Here is a 17,436-nt window from a genome sequence, read left to right on the forward strand (position 1 = left end):
TACAACATAAAAATGGAAATTTTAGGGGGCTGGGGATATGGCCTAGTGGCAAGAGTGCTTGCTTCGTATACATGAGGCCCTGGGTTCAATTCCCCAGCACCACAAATACAGAAAATGGCCAGAAGTGGCACTGTGGCTCAAGTGGCAGAGTGCTAGCCTTGAGCAAAAAGAAGCCAGGGACAGTGCTCAGGCCCTGAGTCCAAGCCCCAGGACTGGCAAAAAAAAGGAAATTTTAAAATTACACATGTAACTCCCACTACATTTCTATTGAGTAATACTGCTCTAGGTCTCTGAGGCAATCTTCAGAGCAGGGAACTGAGGAAGGATACCCTGGCAAAGTTTTACTTATTGAAGAACTAAAGAAAATATTTTTCACCATTCCATTAAAGTGCTTAACAATTATTTACTGATCAACACACAATTAATGATACTGCTTTTCCTATCTCTAAACTACCAAATGTTTGGCCAAGTAAGGGGAAATAATTCACCACCAAGATTTAAATAATATGTTAAGGGGAAGAGTTTAAAAAATATTTCACCAAAATTTAAAATAGGAAAACTTGTTTTGCGTTGAACAAAATTTCCTTGCTTGCTAGTTCAGTCTTCCAGATAGTAATGAGAGCCTAAGGTACATTAAAGAATTCACATTCTCTTGTAATGTAACTAAATATGCATCACATACATCCCTTCAAAGGAGGCAACCGATTTTATGGTCTAATTATGATGCTGCATACATAAAAATGTAAATCTCTTCCTGCATGACCTGCTACAATTCCAGAGCCCTAGCGTCAGAGGGTATAGTTAGTAATCTCATACTAGTGGGAAAAAGAGGGGCAGGAGAAATGAGAGGTCATGGAAGAATAGGAGAGAACAAAATAGGGAGATTAAGAGAAGTGAGTTAAGAACATGAAGCGGAGGCATGCAAAGTCAGAGGCATAGGAGATAAATATGGAAGAGATGAGAAAATATCAAGGAGACAGCAGAAGGAAAAAATTAAGATGTGAGATGGAAAGAAAAAAAGAAAAATCTTATCCTCATCAATTTTAAACGTGAGAAAACTGAGGTCGATAAAGAGTTCAGGCAACAGCCAGAGGTCACCTACTCAACAAAGGTGCCCAAACAAGAATCCTCCCAATTTGTGGTTCAGTATGTATTTTTATTTATTTATTTATTTATTTTTTGCCAGTCTTGGGCCTTGGACTCAGGGCCTGAGCACTGTTCCTGGCTTCTTTTTGCTCAAGGCTAGCACTCTGCCACTTGAGTCACAGCGCCACTTCTGGCCATTTTCTGTATATGTGGTGCTGGGGAATTGAACCCAGGGTTTCAAGTATACAAGGCAAGCGCTCTTGCCACTAGGCCATATCCCAGCCCCTGTATTTTTATTTTGCCAAACTGAGATCTACAGACAATATACTAGAGGCAGGAGGAGGCAGCTGACAAGAAACAGGAGGAAAGTTCTAACAAGTGAAAAGTGGTAGAGATCCTGCACGGCAGAGGCCAGTGGGTACAAACTCTGGCCAATGTTCACTTCAAAAACTCTTACACAACAAGGTGGTTCCAGAGTGGCCATGGATTTCCTGCCCATTTCGGTATTGTGTCATTGTTTTTGTTGGTGACTCACAGAATGTCCTGTCTATAACCATGGAGTCATCAGAGGTGAGTTCATCTGAACACCTACTTGCTTCCAGGCACACAACTTCAGCTTTCCTTGTGGTGACCTGGGCACCATTTTGACCTCCAGGTCTGTGACCTGATGTTTTTGTTCTGGCCTCCCATCTGGGTGGTGGCACTTTTTAGTCTTAGCCAATTAGTGTTAAAATCACAAATAGAAAATTTTCTATCATCTCTAATTTCCTAAGGGGAAAAAATGATTTAATCTTTAATCTTTTAAAGGGGGAAAAATAGTTCTATCGAACTCTATCTACAGGCTAATATTAAAAGTATATGTAACTGGGCACTTGCAATCCTAGTTACTCAGGAGTCTGAGATCTGAGGATCACAGTTCAAAGCCAGCCTGAGCAGGAAAGTCTGTGAGACTCTTATACCTAATTAACTATCAAAAAGCCAGAAATGGAACTGTGGCTCAAGTAGTAGAACACTAGCTTTGAGCTTTTAAAAAAGCTCAGGGACAGTGTCTGGGCCCTGAATTCAAATCCAAAAACTGCGTGGGTGCGTGCATGTGCACACACACACACAAATGGCTGAATACTGAGAACTGCTTTTTACTGTTACATAGCGTCTTCTAAGTTTTTTGTTTTTGTTTTTATAATCGGGGGATTTATCTTTCCTAGGAGGGTCTAGATAACCCTCCCACTGTACCTGGCTCTTTGATGATGTTGAAAATAGTTGGGCTAGGTGGTAGAAGTAGACAGAAGAGGAAGGAGAAAGATTGGTCAAGTTTGAGCTCAGCCTGGCCTACTCAGTAAAACTGTCTCAAACAAACAAGGGGAAAAAGTGCATGGTAGTCTTTCCAAGATGTATACCTTAAAAAAAAACAAAAAAACTAGTCTAGTAGGAAAACAAAGCTAAATGCCAGTCATGAAAATAAAAATCTTGTTCAGATTGTGGGAGTGATAATGATACCAAGTAAACTACATAGCCCTCCCCCATAAATATATAAGATGAGACATAAAGGACCTTATAAGAAAACAATGATTTACAACTTCTTTGCCTAAAGTATGAGAACAGCCTAGATGCCCCTCAATGAATAAATGGATCAAGAAAATGTGGCATATATACACAATGGAATTTTACTCACCAATTAGAATATTACATCATTTACAAAGAAATGAATAGATTTGGAAAAAAATGTTAAGTGAAACCAAGTAAAGCCCAGAGAGACAAAAGACTGATGTTTTCCCTCATATGTGGAAGCTAGAACTAATTTAAAAATGTACAAGTAGTGCTGGGACTATGGTCTAGTGGCAAGAGTGCTTGTCCCGTATACATGAAGCCCTAGGTTCAATTTCTCAGCACCACACATATACAAAAAGCCAGAAGTGACGCTGTGGCTCAAGTTGGCAGAGTGCTAGCCTTGAGCAAAAAGAAGCCAGAAACAGTGCTCAGGCCCTGAGTTCAAGCCCCAAGACTGGCAAGAAAAAAAAAGTACAAGTAAACACAGACAGGGTTGTATGTAAGCACACACAAATGTATTAACCAAACTATGGTATTTGCAGGAGAGAATTCAAATAGTATAATTCCTTACAAAAACTTAGTCCAACAAAATAAATAGTAGGAACCAGGCACTTGAAAGGTGGGAGGGGAGGGCTTAAGGGAAGAGGAATACAGGAAGAAAGAAAGGAAGGGAGGGAATAAGGAAAGGAAGAACACAGTCATAATATTCAATATAGGGCTGGGAAGGTGGCTTAGTGGTAGATTGCTTGCCTAGCATGAATGAAGCCCCAGGTTCAATTACTCAGTACCACATAAACAGAAAAAGCTGGAACTGGTGCTGTGGCTCAAGTAGTAGAGTGCTAGCCTTGAGCAAAAGAAGCTCAGGGACTGTGTTCCAGGCCGGGAGTTCAAGCCCCAGCACTGGCAAAAAAAAAAATCACTGTATGTCTTATAAAACTAAGAAAACTGAAGGGAAAGGAGTTGGGAAGGGCCAAAGTGATGAAAGGGGTGACATTGATCAAGATACATTGTACTTATGAAATGCTTTGTTAAATGGTAATTCCCTGGTATGACTAAAGATAACGAAAATTGTGAAGATGTGTTAACTTGGTTCAACAGAATGCTTTTATGCTGGTACCCGAGTTGTGTCCACATTTCATAAAACATAGTAACTATACTCTTCCTAGTGGTCATACTGTGGAATAGCAACATCTTCTTCTGAATTAGCCATGAAGACATGAGTAAAAAAATCACAGTGAAAATATTCTTAAAGGCTGCCTTACATAATTTCATAATCTCTACTGTAATTATTCTATAAAGACTTCATAAAAGCATCACAAACCACTCAAAACGAATTTCCTTTTATTAAAGCCACATGGTTCTGTCAGCTACACTAAAGCATATAAAGGGCTTGTTGTTTTGTCACTATTGAAACTATGACAACCCCCCAAAAGAGACTGCTTCCAAAGGAAGACTGTTTCCAAAAGGAAATTCCTCTACTACTCTCACGTTGTTCAACATTTATAGTTTAATGGCTTATATATAAAGTTTTATCAAGTTGGGTGCTGGCAGCTCATGCCTATAATCCTAACTACTCAGGAAGCTGAGAGCTGAGGGTCATGGTTTGACTCTTATCTCCAAGTAATTACCAAAAAAACAGAAATGGAGCTGTAGCTTGAGTTGTACAGTATTAGACTTGAGCAAAAAAGTTCAGGGACAGCACCTAGGCCCTGAGTTCTAGCTTCAGGACTGCCAGAAAAATTAAGTTTTATCAAGTTCCTGTGTTGTGTAATATCTTAACATAAATTCCAATTTTCAACAACACCTATTCCATTGAACTGTGAATGAATAATCAAATCCAAACAGTTCTTTCCAGAAATTAAAAAATAGGATCTCCTGACATCAGAGACCTATATTAAATTGACTCAAAGAACTTCCCTGAAGATTCTTCATCTTTAAATATCAACACCTTTCTCTGACTTATATAAACTGGTTTTTCCTACCAAATTCAAGGGTAAATCTATCACATTTATTTATAAATTTATCACATTCATTAATTGTATGGCTTAGAATATTATTAGAAACTGGATGTAGGTATACCAACTTAAGACATCAGGTTCAAACAAATCTAATCCTTGTGACATAGATGTTCTAAATTAAGCTTTCACCTAGAATTTTGAGATGAGAAAATACTAGGAGTTTCCTGTCTGAAGCAGCTTTTAACGATATTGTTGATATTCTACTGTTTGCTCTTTTATTATGTTAGTAAATTTAAAGTCATCCAAAGGCTACTTATGGCAGAACATGCCTGGAATCTCATCTACTGGAGAGGCAGAGATTAAGGCCAGCCTTGGGGGGGGGGGGCTAAAAGTTACTAACACTCCTACCTTAACCAAAAAGCCTGACTTGGTAGTACATGTCTGTAATTTCAATGCTGTACACCTACCATACAGGAAGTATAGGCAGGATTAGAAGATATAGGCAGGAACTATAGTCTCAAACCACTGGGCAAAAGTGTGGCACACTACTTGAAAAATTAAAAAAAGCAAAAAAAGTGGCAGAGTGGCTAATTAGCTGGCATGAAGCTTTGAATTCAGTCTCCAGTACCAAAAAACTCCAAAACACATAAAGCAGAGTCACCAGGTTTTGATTGGAGGCCCACTTCCAGCCACAGATCACTGTCACCATTGCAATTTTGTGTGTGTGTGTGTGTGTGTGTGTGTCTGTGTGTGTGTGTGTGTGTGTTGGGAGTTGGCAACCCTGCTTTGTTTCTGTGGTCAGCTTTTTCTCCTGTTCTTTTTTTTTTTTTTTCATTTTTAAATATTCAAGCATCTCAATCTCTGTTGCATCCCAAGCCAGAACTAAAATACTTCATATTCTTGTGTGCAGCTTCACTTGTTCTGCAGGAAATAATAAGCAGGAAAAGAAGCTATATATTTGTTTTGCTGCGAGAGTAACTTAAGGAATTTACCTTCACAATGGTTAGAAAATTCTAATGCTACATTTAAGTCTGTTACCAAGTAAAGAAATTTAGTGAAATTTAAATTAAAATAATCAGAATTCTTAATTATTGCCTTTAGCAGTTGAATCTCCCTCTATTTTATTGAAAGTTTCCAAGTTGTATAAATGAAAAATTATAGCAATGATATTCAGATTGTTTGGGGGTGGGGGTGGGGTTGAGATAGTGTCTCTCTGTAGCAAAGCATTCAATATTCTCATAAAAAATCCCAACATTTCTGTGTGTGTGTGTATATGTGTGTGTGTGTGTGTGTGTGTATGTACGTATATCATACATACATCCCCATCATGGGACTTGAACTCTGGGCCTGGGCTTTGTCCTTGAGCTTTTCAGCTCAAAGCTAGCGCCCTACTACTTTGGAGATAAGACTCTCATGGACTCTCCTGCCCAGGCTGGCTTTGAACCAGGATCCTCAGATCTCAGCCTCCTGAGTAGCTAGGATTACAGGAATAAGCCACTGTGTCCGGCCCGTTTCTGTATAATTTTTATGCATCCTTCTGGGTACAATAATCTGATACTATGAAAAGAAGAACCTCCTAAGCATTTAGCTCTACTAAACACATAGCCACTAAATATTTCCTATAACCAGGTTTTCATCACAGTAATCCCCTCTAACAAAACAAAAACACAATCAAGTATAAGCCAGGTTGGTGCATCATGCCTCTTAGCTACTTAAAAGGTGGGGATCCAAGCCAGCTCAGGCAAACAGTTTCCAAGACCCCTTCTTCAAACCATAGCCAAGCATGGTAATGTGTACCTGGCATCCTAGCTAAATGCAAAGCATAAAAAGGAGAACCTGCCGGGCACCAGTGGCTCATGCCTATAATCCTAGCTACTCAGGAGGTTGAAATCTGAGGATCAAAGCCAGTTCAGGCAGGAAAGTCCATAAGACTCATCTCCAATTACCACCAGAAAAATGGAAGTGGCTCAATGTGGTAGAGCACTAACCTTGGCTGAAGAGGTCAGACACAGTGCCCAGGCCCAGAGTTCAAGACCCCAAACCACCACCACCAACAACAAAGAGAACTTATTCCAAAAATTACCATAGCAAGCTGGGCATTGGTGTCTCAAAACTAATCCTAGCTGCTCAGAGGCTGAGATTTGAGGATCAAGATTCAAAGCTAACCCAAATAGGAAAGTCCAGGACATTCTTATCTCCAATTAACCACCAAAAAGCTGGAAACAGAGCTGTGGCTCAGGTGGTAGAGCACTACCCTTGAGCAAAACAGCTCAGCAACTGTGTGCAGGCCCCGAGTTCAAGCCTCAGGACTGTAACAAAAAACAAAAACAAAAAATCAAATAAATAGCACCAATACTGATGTCATAGTCTGTGCTTAATACAAAAATTTTAAAGTACCTGATGTTGAGGTCAGCTGTCCCCTCTTCCGCCTTTAACAGGAAGAGAAGCCCTTTGCTCCTGGGGCGAGTACGTGTGCAATGGCCGGGGAACCCCACATGCGAACTTGAGGCTCACCCGGGACCCCTGCTCCCGCATCTAAACCCTACCGGCCGGGGGGATGTGAGAGAGTGAGTATGGATCCCACACGGAAGAGATAGATAAGCCCAGGACCCCTCCCCACGTGGATGGGGAGGGATAGAGCGAAGCACGGCAACCTGACACCTAGGAGCTCAATATCCAGTGAGTGGCACCGGAAAGTATACTAACTTCCTAAATTCCCATTTCTATCAACAGTTCTTTATGTGTCCTGGCTTTACAAATGATTTCCTAACCCACTGAATCCTATTTTTCAGATTATTTGTACAAAGAGTATGAATCTAATTCATACTCCAGCCACTAATAAGCACCATAAGGCTAAAATAAGTCAGAAGAACCCTAGAATAGTTTTAAGGTAAAAGCCCACTCCCAGATGTAAATTCAGCCACCTCATAATCCAGAAGTAAACATGACTCATCTTTCTACATGCATGATTCACCATGTATTACTTTGAATGGTTTTTAGTTATTTCCCTAATCTACCCTGAAGGGTAAATATTTTCTACCACTGAGCACAAGGAACTTTGTTTTCAAGACTTAGAAAACAATTTAAAAAGGAGAAGTGTTTCCGAATATTTTCCAGAATGACAGCATGGTTGAAAAAGTGTGTGTGTGTGTGTGTGTGTGTGTGTGTGTGTGTGTGTGCATCATCAAGTAGGCAACATAGGGGCTAGAGGTGTTATTCAAAGGTATAAGTGCTTGTCTAGCATGGCCAATCCATAAAGTTTGATCTCCAGTACTGAAGGAAAAAAAGGAAGCAATGTATTTTTAATCATAGTACTCCGCAGTTAATGTTTTAGTAGTACCAAGTTCACCTGTAATACATCGGCAAAACTAGAAAACTTGAAGTAATTATGTCTTATGGATAAATTTTAAACTAGTAGTGTTAAATCTATTATATGTAAGTAATGTCCATAAATTACACCTCATTACCATTCCAACGGGTATGGTAAAGCTGCAAAAAAAAAAGAAATGACATTTTCTAGGACAGCACACACTTCTCTCCCTCTCCTCCTCCTCTTCCCCCCACCCACCACAGTTGGCCTCTTTTTTTTTTTTTCCTATTTATTGTCAAAGTGATGTTCAGAGGGGTTACAGTTTCATACATTAGGCCATGGGTACATTTCTTGTACTGTTTGTTACCTCTTCCCTCATTCCCTCCTCCCCCTTTCCCTCTCCCCCCATGAGTTGTTCAGTTGGTTTACACCAAATGGTTTTGCAAGTATTGCTTTTGGAGTTGGTTGTCTTTTTATCCTTTGTCTCTTGATTTTGATATTCCCTTTCACTTCCCTAATTCTAACACCAGTATATACAGTATCCAGGGTATTCATCTGAGATACAGTGATAGCACGGGGACAACCACAGAAAGGGATACAGGAGGATCATCAATAGAAGCTACAGTTTCACATGGCATGTTGAAAGTAATTACAACAGTGATATAACAGTCGTTTCCATAACATGGAGTTCATTTCACTTAGCGTCATCTTATGTGTTCATAAGGGCATAACTATTGGGCTCTTGTGATCCTCTGCTGTGACTAGCCTAAACCTGTGCTAATTATTCCCTATGAGGGAAACCACAGAGTCCATGTTTCTTCGGGTCTGGCTCACTTCACTTAGTATAATTTTTTCCAAGTCCTTCCATTTCCTTACGAATGGGACAATGTCATTCTTTCTGATAGAGGCATAAAATTCCATGTGTATATGTACCATGTTTTCCTGATCCATTCATCTACTGAGGGGCATCTGGGTTGGTTCCATATTTTAGCTATGACAAATTGTGCTGCGATGAACACTGTTGTGCTGGTGGCTTTAGTATGTTCTTGTTTGTGGTCTTTTGGGTAGATGCCCAAAAGTGGGGCTGCTGGGTCACAGGGGAGCTCTATATTTAGCCTTCTGAGGAATCTCCATACCATTTTCCAGAGTGACTGAACTGGTTTATATTCCCACCAACAATGAAGTAGGGTTCCCTTTTGGCCATGTCCCCTCCAACATTTATTATTGTTAGTTTTCTTGATAAAGGACATTCTTACTGGGGTGAGATGGAATCTCAATGTTTTTTTTTTGTTGTTGTTTTTATTTTTGCCAGTCCTAGGGCTTGAATTCAGGGCCTGAGCACTGTCCCTGGCTTCCTTTTGCTCAAGGCTAGCACTCTGCCACTTGAGCCACAGCGCCACTTCTGGCCATTTTCTATATGTGGTGCTGGGGAATTGAACCCAGGGCCTCATGTATACGAGGCAAGCACTCTTGCCACTAGGCCATATCCCCAGCCCCCTCAATGTTGTTTTGATTTGCATTTCTTTTATGGCCAGTGATGTAGAGCACTTTTTTCATATGTCTCTTGGCCATTCTCATTTCCTCATCAGAGAAGACTCTTTTTAAGTCTTTAGCCCACTTGTTGAGGGCTTCTTCTCTTGAATATCATAAATCTATAATATAGGTCCTCCCCAAACAACACAACAATGCTGTATACTTTGTTTTTCAAAGTTCTTTCCTCAGCCAGCAAAACCTTTAGAAATAACACATACTAGAGCCAATAGTACATAAATATTGTTATGTTTTGTTTTGTTTTTTGCCAGTCCTGGGCCATGAACTCAGGGCCTGAGCACTGTCCCTGGCTTCTTTTTGCTCAAGTCTAGCACTCTGCCACTTGAGCCACAGCGCCACTTCTGGCCGTTTTCTATATATGTGGTGCTGAGGAATCGAACCCAGGGCTTCATGTATCCGAGGCAAGCACTCTTGCCACTAAGCCATATTCCCAGCCCAATAGTTCATAAATCTATATGCTTCAGGTTTGTAAAGTTTCCTAATTTTCCTAATCCTAACTAAAATTCAAGAGAACATTATTAGCAAGGTCAAAGCTACAGAAATCTCATTGAAATAAAAAAGGGCTATTTAGCCACTGTCACCCTTCAGTGTGCCATGATGAAATCAAGACAGTGCCATAGTTCTGTTTAAAAGGTTATTTCTGCTGCATAAACAATTTCAACAGCCTCACATGCTGCCTGCTCTGTTATCACTTAACAACTCCTGCAAGAGAAAGATCTTCCAGTATTATCGAAAGGATGTCAGTTGGAAGAAGAAAAAATAAAGCACCAATTCACCAGTTTACTTAGTTGATAACATAGATGTGATCAGGAGAATTTCTCCACCCTGAAGCACATACTCAGGTTTTTCAAACAACTTTAATCTCTTTTGCATTTAGCTATCAGATGCAGCTCCGCGTTTCTTAGAAAGGAGTCGGATTGACTGGTATACACTACCTGTTTCAATTTGGAAACCACCTAGTTTTCCTGTACTAGTTGAAGTAGAACACAGGAAAGCCAAGTAGTAGTTATCTCCCAACTCTAGTCATCTGGTGGTACATCTGTAGAGGACCCTTGGGAAATGAGAAGCTGGGTAAATTCTCACTAGTGGCAATCAGAACACAGCTCCTGTTCCTGTCTGGCTTTATTCAGCATGGCATCCCCTGAGACCTCATAAGAGCTTCAAATATGCAGGAGGGGCTATACTCCTAGAGTGGTCTCCTTCCCAGCTTTGTGTTGACATCTGGCTGGGTAAAGAGAGAGACTATAGAAGCAGTGCTCTCACCAACTGCACTGCTGCTGCCAGTACTGCCTATCACTCCAGATGGGGCTGCAGTTTTGGGAAACTTGAAGGCTGCAGCCATGTGTTATCACAAGCAGACACATTGAGCATACTGAGCTACTTCAACAAGAAGGACTCCGTCCAAGATCAACAGCAAGTCAATGAACCAATACTAGGGGCATTGAAAATATGAACCCTTTTTCACTCAGGCGCTGTTCTGAGAACCTGGGAACAACCTGTGAGTCTGTCAAGACACACCTTTCTAATGAAGGGAGAAATAAAATAGCAACAGGATTTGTTCTCTTCAGCAAATCCTAGTCTCCGATAACTAAATAAGGGGAAATAAGTAAGGGCAATGCCAGAAAGGACAGAAGGGCAGTTGATGGCTACTTTAGGAAAAGGCATGGAGAGACCAAAATAGACAGATGTATGGCAGAGTATTTTTAAGAAAGAACTCCAGAAAGGCTTTGTGTAAAAATAAGAGTATAATGAACCTGAGGGAAGCAGAACTTGGCTAATTATGTGATATAGACACGACAGACCCTCACACCACACATTGCTCTGCACATTCTTAAATCATTTTGCCAACCCTCAAGTTGCTTTAGAAAACAAAGCAAGAATAAATTATGAGACAGCTTAGATGCTAGGTTATTAGACAGTCAGGAATCAGCAGAAATTTTAGCAGTCACAAATCCCAACCAAAATCTCTAGTTGTAATCTAAAAATTATTTCCTAAGGGCTTCTTTCAGATCTTTAACGAAGATTGAACATTATCATTCAAAGCACCTTTAAAATTCTCAATATAATTAGACATCCTGTTAAGCCAGAGAATGCCACATACTTTGTTTCCATTCTCTTGAAACTCATTATGGTTTGAATTATGCTCTCCCCAAATAGTTAGGTGACCTTATTTGGAAAAAGGACTTTTACAGGTAACCATGTTAAAATGAAGTTAAGGTGGGCCCTAAGCCAATATAATGGAAGTCTTTATAAATGACGGGAAATCTGGATCAACCAGTATGCGCACATGAGCACACACACCCCATATGAAGATGAAAGCAGAAATCGTAGGTAATGCCATCCATAAGCCAAGGAACCACAAATATTGAAGGCACATTTACCAGAAGGTATAGAAGTATGCACCACCCCTGCTTGAGCTCCTAGTCTCTAGAATACTAACATGGTAACATGGTGTTGTTTAACCCACCCAGTCTTTGATACTTCATTACTGCAGCCCTAGCAAGCTAATATACTCATGAACCCTAACAATAAAATACAGAGTAGAGGGCTGGGAATATGACCTAGTAGTAGAGTGCTTGCCTTGTATACGTGAAGCTCTGGGTTCAATTCCTCAGCACCACATATATGGAAAAAGCCAGAAGTGTTACTGTGGCTCAAGTAGTAAGTAGAGTGCTAGTCTTGAGCAAAATGAAGCCAGGGACAGTGCTCAGGTCCCGAGTTCAAGGCCCAGGACTGGCAAAAAAGAAAGAAAGAAATACAGAGCAGGCAGCAAGCAGGTGCGGGAAGGGCACCATCTCTTTCCAAGCTTTATACTCCAAGTCTTGGGGAGGAGGCAGAAGGAAGCCCGAGGGGGGAAGGGGGGCAGAGAGAAAGCTCACACACCAGGAGAAAGGAGGCTGCTCTTCCTGGCAGGCCAAGCCAAGCATTGTTCTTTTGTCTTCAAGTCAAGCTCTGCTGTCTTCCCCAAGAGAGATACAGCAATTCCCTGAAGACCTAAGCAGGACACCAGTTGTGCTTGAAGCTGCCCTGTCCTATCCTGCCTCCCACCCCTTAGCTGGAGAAATGACATTTATCACATATCGGATGTGGGGGGTGGGGGGCGGATTAAAAAAAAAAAAGAAATACAAAAGGGTAACTCAAAAGGACAATGGAAATGGATTGATGAGATGACAGGATATGAAGAGGTCAAATTTTTGGAAGAAAAATGGATGGAGGAGCAGGTAATAAAACAAGTGGGCAAAACAAAACCCAACTTCTGCACATACCTATATGTAACCCCAGGTACTCAGAAGGCTAAGGTGAGAGGATCATTGGATTTTACAAATTTGAGACCTAGAAAGCATAGTGAGATTCATTTTAAAACAAGAGCAACAACATGAAACACCAACTCCAAATTGGTAGAGACATGTTAGAGGAACACAGGAACAAAATAAAAAAGCTCTTTGTGGCTAAAACTAGAATGATTTGGACAGCATAGCATAGCAATATGGTATAATATAGTTATAACCAGGGTATAAAATAAAAACCATGAGTCTACTTCAGTATAAATGACTTACTAGATGAACTTACAAATTTCTTCTGTGAAATTCCATCCTCATCTCAACAAGGAGACTTTACAACTAAATATGATATAGTGGTAACCTGGACTCTGAGACAGGAAAACAAGAGAAATCTATCTACACTATTTAGGCTATGGACTCTGGTTACAAATAATATATTAATATGGCTCACTGACAAATATGACAAAGATGATAACAATGGAAGCTCAAGTGCAGGCTATATGGGAACTTTATACTATATTTTCTGCAAAACAAACTATCTTAAAAATACAAAAACATTAAAAAGTAATAAACAGAAGAGAGATAGCTAACTTACAAATCAAGCTAAGAGTAAGCACAGGAAACATCATCAACAGAAAACAAGATGAATCACTTTCCAGAAATCCATGAAGGTTTCAAGAGCTACTCACCCTTTATTCCCCAGTTTCCAGATCACTGGTTACTTACATGTTCCTCTCTTAGGAATGTATATGGGGACTGGGGAAAGCTATAACTACTGATACCTGGAATCTCCTATCTGATTGCACATTGTGAAAGCCACCCTGCACTTAAGTCCAGCTCCTGCACAGAGCAGTTACAGTTAGCTGGAACTACTAGATATAAACAAGTGGCCAACAAATACCACACATCTGAGGAGAGATTACTGTAAAAAGCAGTAATTAAAACAAATAAGCCATTTGTTGGAATGAATAAGCAATGCAAATAAGTTTCATAAACACCATAATATTGTCAGATGCAAGAGAAAACATTGCATCCATGAAATTGCAATAGGGCACTAAAAAAACGAACATTTGAGAATAAGAGCTCTTAGAAATTAAAATATAATAGAAAATTTGTAAAGCCTCTATTAGAAGGCTTTGAAATGTAGAAACCATATGTAGAAACCTGTTAAGTCTAGCAAGGATAAATAAACGAGCAAAAGGAGGTGACAAAAAATCAAAGTTACCCTCCAAAAGAACCCCAAACCCCAAGTATCTGATTCATAGGGTCTTTAGAGAACAGAAACAGAAACAAAAGAGGAAGGAATAGAAAAAAAAATACAAGAATATTTCCCAGAATCAGAAACATGGTTTTCCAAATTGAAAGTTCCCACAGAATGCCCTGTTCCAGATACCTGGTTCTACTGTAGATTCCACCAAAAGTAATCACAACAGAAAAATGGTTTATAGAGCTTCTGTAATAGCAATGACTTCAGAAATGCTGCATACATATGGCTACACCAAGTAGGACACATACCAGGCTCTCAATCAGAGATACAGCACTCAATGCCAGCTCCTTCCCCAACTTCATAAGGATACACAGCAGCTGACCCTACATGTGTGGAGAAGCCTCACCAAGCCAGTCTAGCACCTATATTCTGAGTGTTTTTATGCCCTCTATCCTGCAGAGATTCTGGTGACATACTTACCTATTAGCCAGGTGCAGAGAACAAGGCCAGGAATGAAAGTTCACTGTAAAGCCAGGTGAGGCAGGTACTTTCCTAATATTCCATTCAGTCCCTGACCTTGTCTTGTCCAAAGATAGGATAGCAAATCACAAACCAACACACTTTATCAACAGAAGGTAGTTTGAAGAGATACTTTTAAATGAGATAAAGTGCAGGTGCTTATAAAAACGTGGGAGGAAAGGATAGGAGGAGAAAAAAATTAAAAGGGCTCAAAATTCTAAGAATAAACTATTTCCATCTTAGTAGTCTATAGGTAACATATCAATGATGGGTGGTAGTGAGATTCTAAGGCCTGTAAGATCTTAATGAGTTTATGTCCTATGAATCTTTTCTGGAAAAGCTGCTGGAATAGTGCTCTATCAAGAAAAAAGAGAGCAGCAAGAAGAAGGAAGACCCCAGATCTAGGGCAAGGGCCCAACACAAGAGAAATGACTAAAATTCAGGACAAGGTAAAGATTGTATTCAGAAAAATGGGGAGCTTGCTGGGCACTGGTGGCTCAGGAGGCTGAGAACTGAGGATTGCAATTTGAAGCCAGCCGTGACAGGAAAGTTGTGAAGACTCATATCTCCAATTAACCACCAGAAAACTGGAAACAGAGCTGTGGCTCAAAATGGTGGAGCATCAGCCTGGATCGAAAAGCTCAAGGAGAGCCCCCAGGTTGAGTTCAAGCCTCATGGTCAACAGAAAAACAAAAAAGAAAGCTGGGATTCATGCTCCAAAATGAAAGCCAACAGTTGTTGACTCACAAAATGTAAACTGAAAACTTGGGGATGTAAAATATTATAATTACATTAGAAGGTTATTATAAGAAAATGTATGTCACATGAGGATTATGAAAAAGACAAATCCTTCTGTCTAGTGGAATCTCTGCAAAGAATGTTTAAAATGGAATGACATGGAAGGCTAAAATCCAAAGAGCCTTTGGCTCACATCTATAATCTTAGCTACTCAGGAGGTTGAGATCTGAAAACCATAGTTTGAATCCAGCCTAGGCAAACTTAGACTCTTATCTCCAATTAATCAGCCAATAGCTAAGAAGTGGGATGTGGCTCAACCGATACAGCAGCACTAGCCTTGAGCACAAAATCTAAAGAGCATAAGGCCCTACGTTTAAGCCCCCATAGTGCACAAAAACAACAAAGAAAAAAAGCAAAACTCATAAAAAATAGGCAAAATAAGGATGTTATTCCTAGAACACAGTAATCAGTAGTGAGGAAGAGGACTAGTTATGTTCACTCTAAACCTCGTAATACTATTTAAATATTTCAATATGGGGGGAGGGGTCGGTCATGGAGCTTGAACTGAGGGGAAGGCTAGCTCTCTACCACTTTGAGCCACATCACCCCTTCCGGTTTTCTGGTGGATAATTGGAGATGAGTCTCATGACTTTCCTGCCTGGGCTGGCTATGAACCACAATCCTCAAATCTCTGCCTCCTGAGCAGCTAGAATTACAGGCATGAGCCACTGGCACCTAGCTATATTTTCACAATTTTGAACATGAAAAGCTACAATCATTCACAAGAATAAAAATTATTAGGGAAAGAAAGAATACTCAGCATTAGCATTTGTGGTCAATTTGAGCTTTAGGTATGTTTCACTGATCAGATGAAATGAACCAGCATATTAAACACAGCGAAGTTCCTGTTCAGTTAGGAATGCCTGTAAATTCAGGGGGCTCTGACCATCACAATTTGATGCCAGCCCAGGCATAAAAGTCTGTGAGATTCTTATCTCTAAATGACCAGTAAAAAGCTAGAAGTGCAGCTGTGGTTCAAGCAGTAGAGTTCCAACTTTGGTAGGAATTTTATCCTATTCATTCACTTGGGACAGTGAAAATGTTAACACAAAAAAGTCCTTTTCCATTTTGTGGGATAGGATACTAGTGAAAAAATTTAGCCAACATTCAGCAGGACCACATTCAGAAGACTCAAAAGAAATCTGCTACCATGATAACAGGAATATTATATCTTTTGATGCAGAACTTACAACTTCCATGAATGGCAACTCCTTTGTATAACTATTTAAAGATAAAAATGAAATTTACAAACTTTGAGTACTTTTATAATCTAACATAACTGGCACCCATTTATGAAAGTCAGTTTGTAGAGAAATGTTAATTCGAGGCTTATTATTATAGACTTATTAATTAGAATTTTAAACATTTTTTTCTTTTAGTAATGTACTCACCTGCATCGTACTAGATACAAGGATAAAACGCTACAAATTTACATAGCCATTGATGAAATGATGGAAAAAATCACAAGGCTTTTAGAAACACATGTAGTATATGCAAAATTGTTAACTTTGGCACTATGACAATAAATGTAATAGGTCAAGGAAGAAATTTTTGCCAGTTTTGGGGCTTGAACTCAGGGTCTGAGTGCTGACCCTGACTTCTTTTGTTCAAAGCTAGCACTCTACCACTTTGGGTCACAACTGCACTTCCAGTTTTTGATTGGTTACTTGGAGGTAAGAGTCTCATAGGGACTTTTCTTCCTGGGCTGGCTTCAAAGAAGAGCTCAGATCTCAGATCTTCAGGTCTCAGCTTCCTCAGTAGCTAGGATTAATAGTGGCATGGGCCACCAGCTCCCAGCTAAGGAAGAAAATTTAAGCAAGCACACAAAATGATTTGAAATATATATATTTAAAATTCAATATACTCTCCACTAAAAATGTAAACAGAAGCTTTCTCCAACCTAATTCGTTTGCCTTCTCATTTTTAGTCATTTAGTGTTCTTTTCCCAATCCCTCCTGTTTTGAAGCTGCTTTACATAAAAGGAAATACTACTTCTGAGCAAGAAAGCTGTGCAATTCACCTTTTATCCTTGCCCTATGATTCAACTCTGACATCTCTGGTTTCCTTGGAGCTCCAATCTCCTGCTGACCTCTGGACCGCTGGGTAGTTACATATCAACATATGTTCTCACTTAATCCCCCAAACTAGCCAGTCAGGTATTGAGGTACTGTCATCTCC

At 39.9% G+C, this 17,436-nt stretch overlaps 1 protein-coding gene across 3 annotated transcripts in view; it reads right to left on the bottom strand.

The window, feature by feature from the left end:
• Lpin2 (lipin 2) overlaps positions 1-17,436 on the bottom strand; it is a 105,711-nt gene that overhangs the window by 66,558 nt on the left and 21,717 nt on the right. The window lies entirely within an intron of this gene.

The sequence above is a fragment of the Perognathus longimembris genome, chromosome 15 (genome assembly GCF_023159225.1).
Source record: "Perognathus longimembris pacificus isolate PPM17 chromosome 15, ASM2315922v1, whole genome shotgun sequence".
NCBI lineage: Eukaryota > Metazoa > Chordata > Mammalia > Rodentia > Heteromyidae > Perognathus > Perognathus longimembris.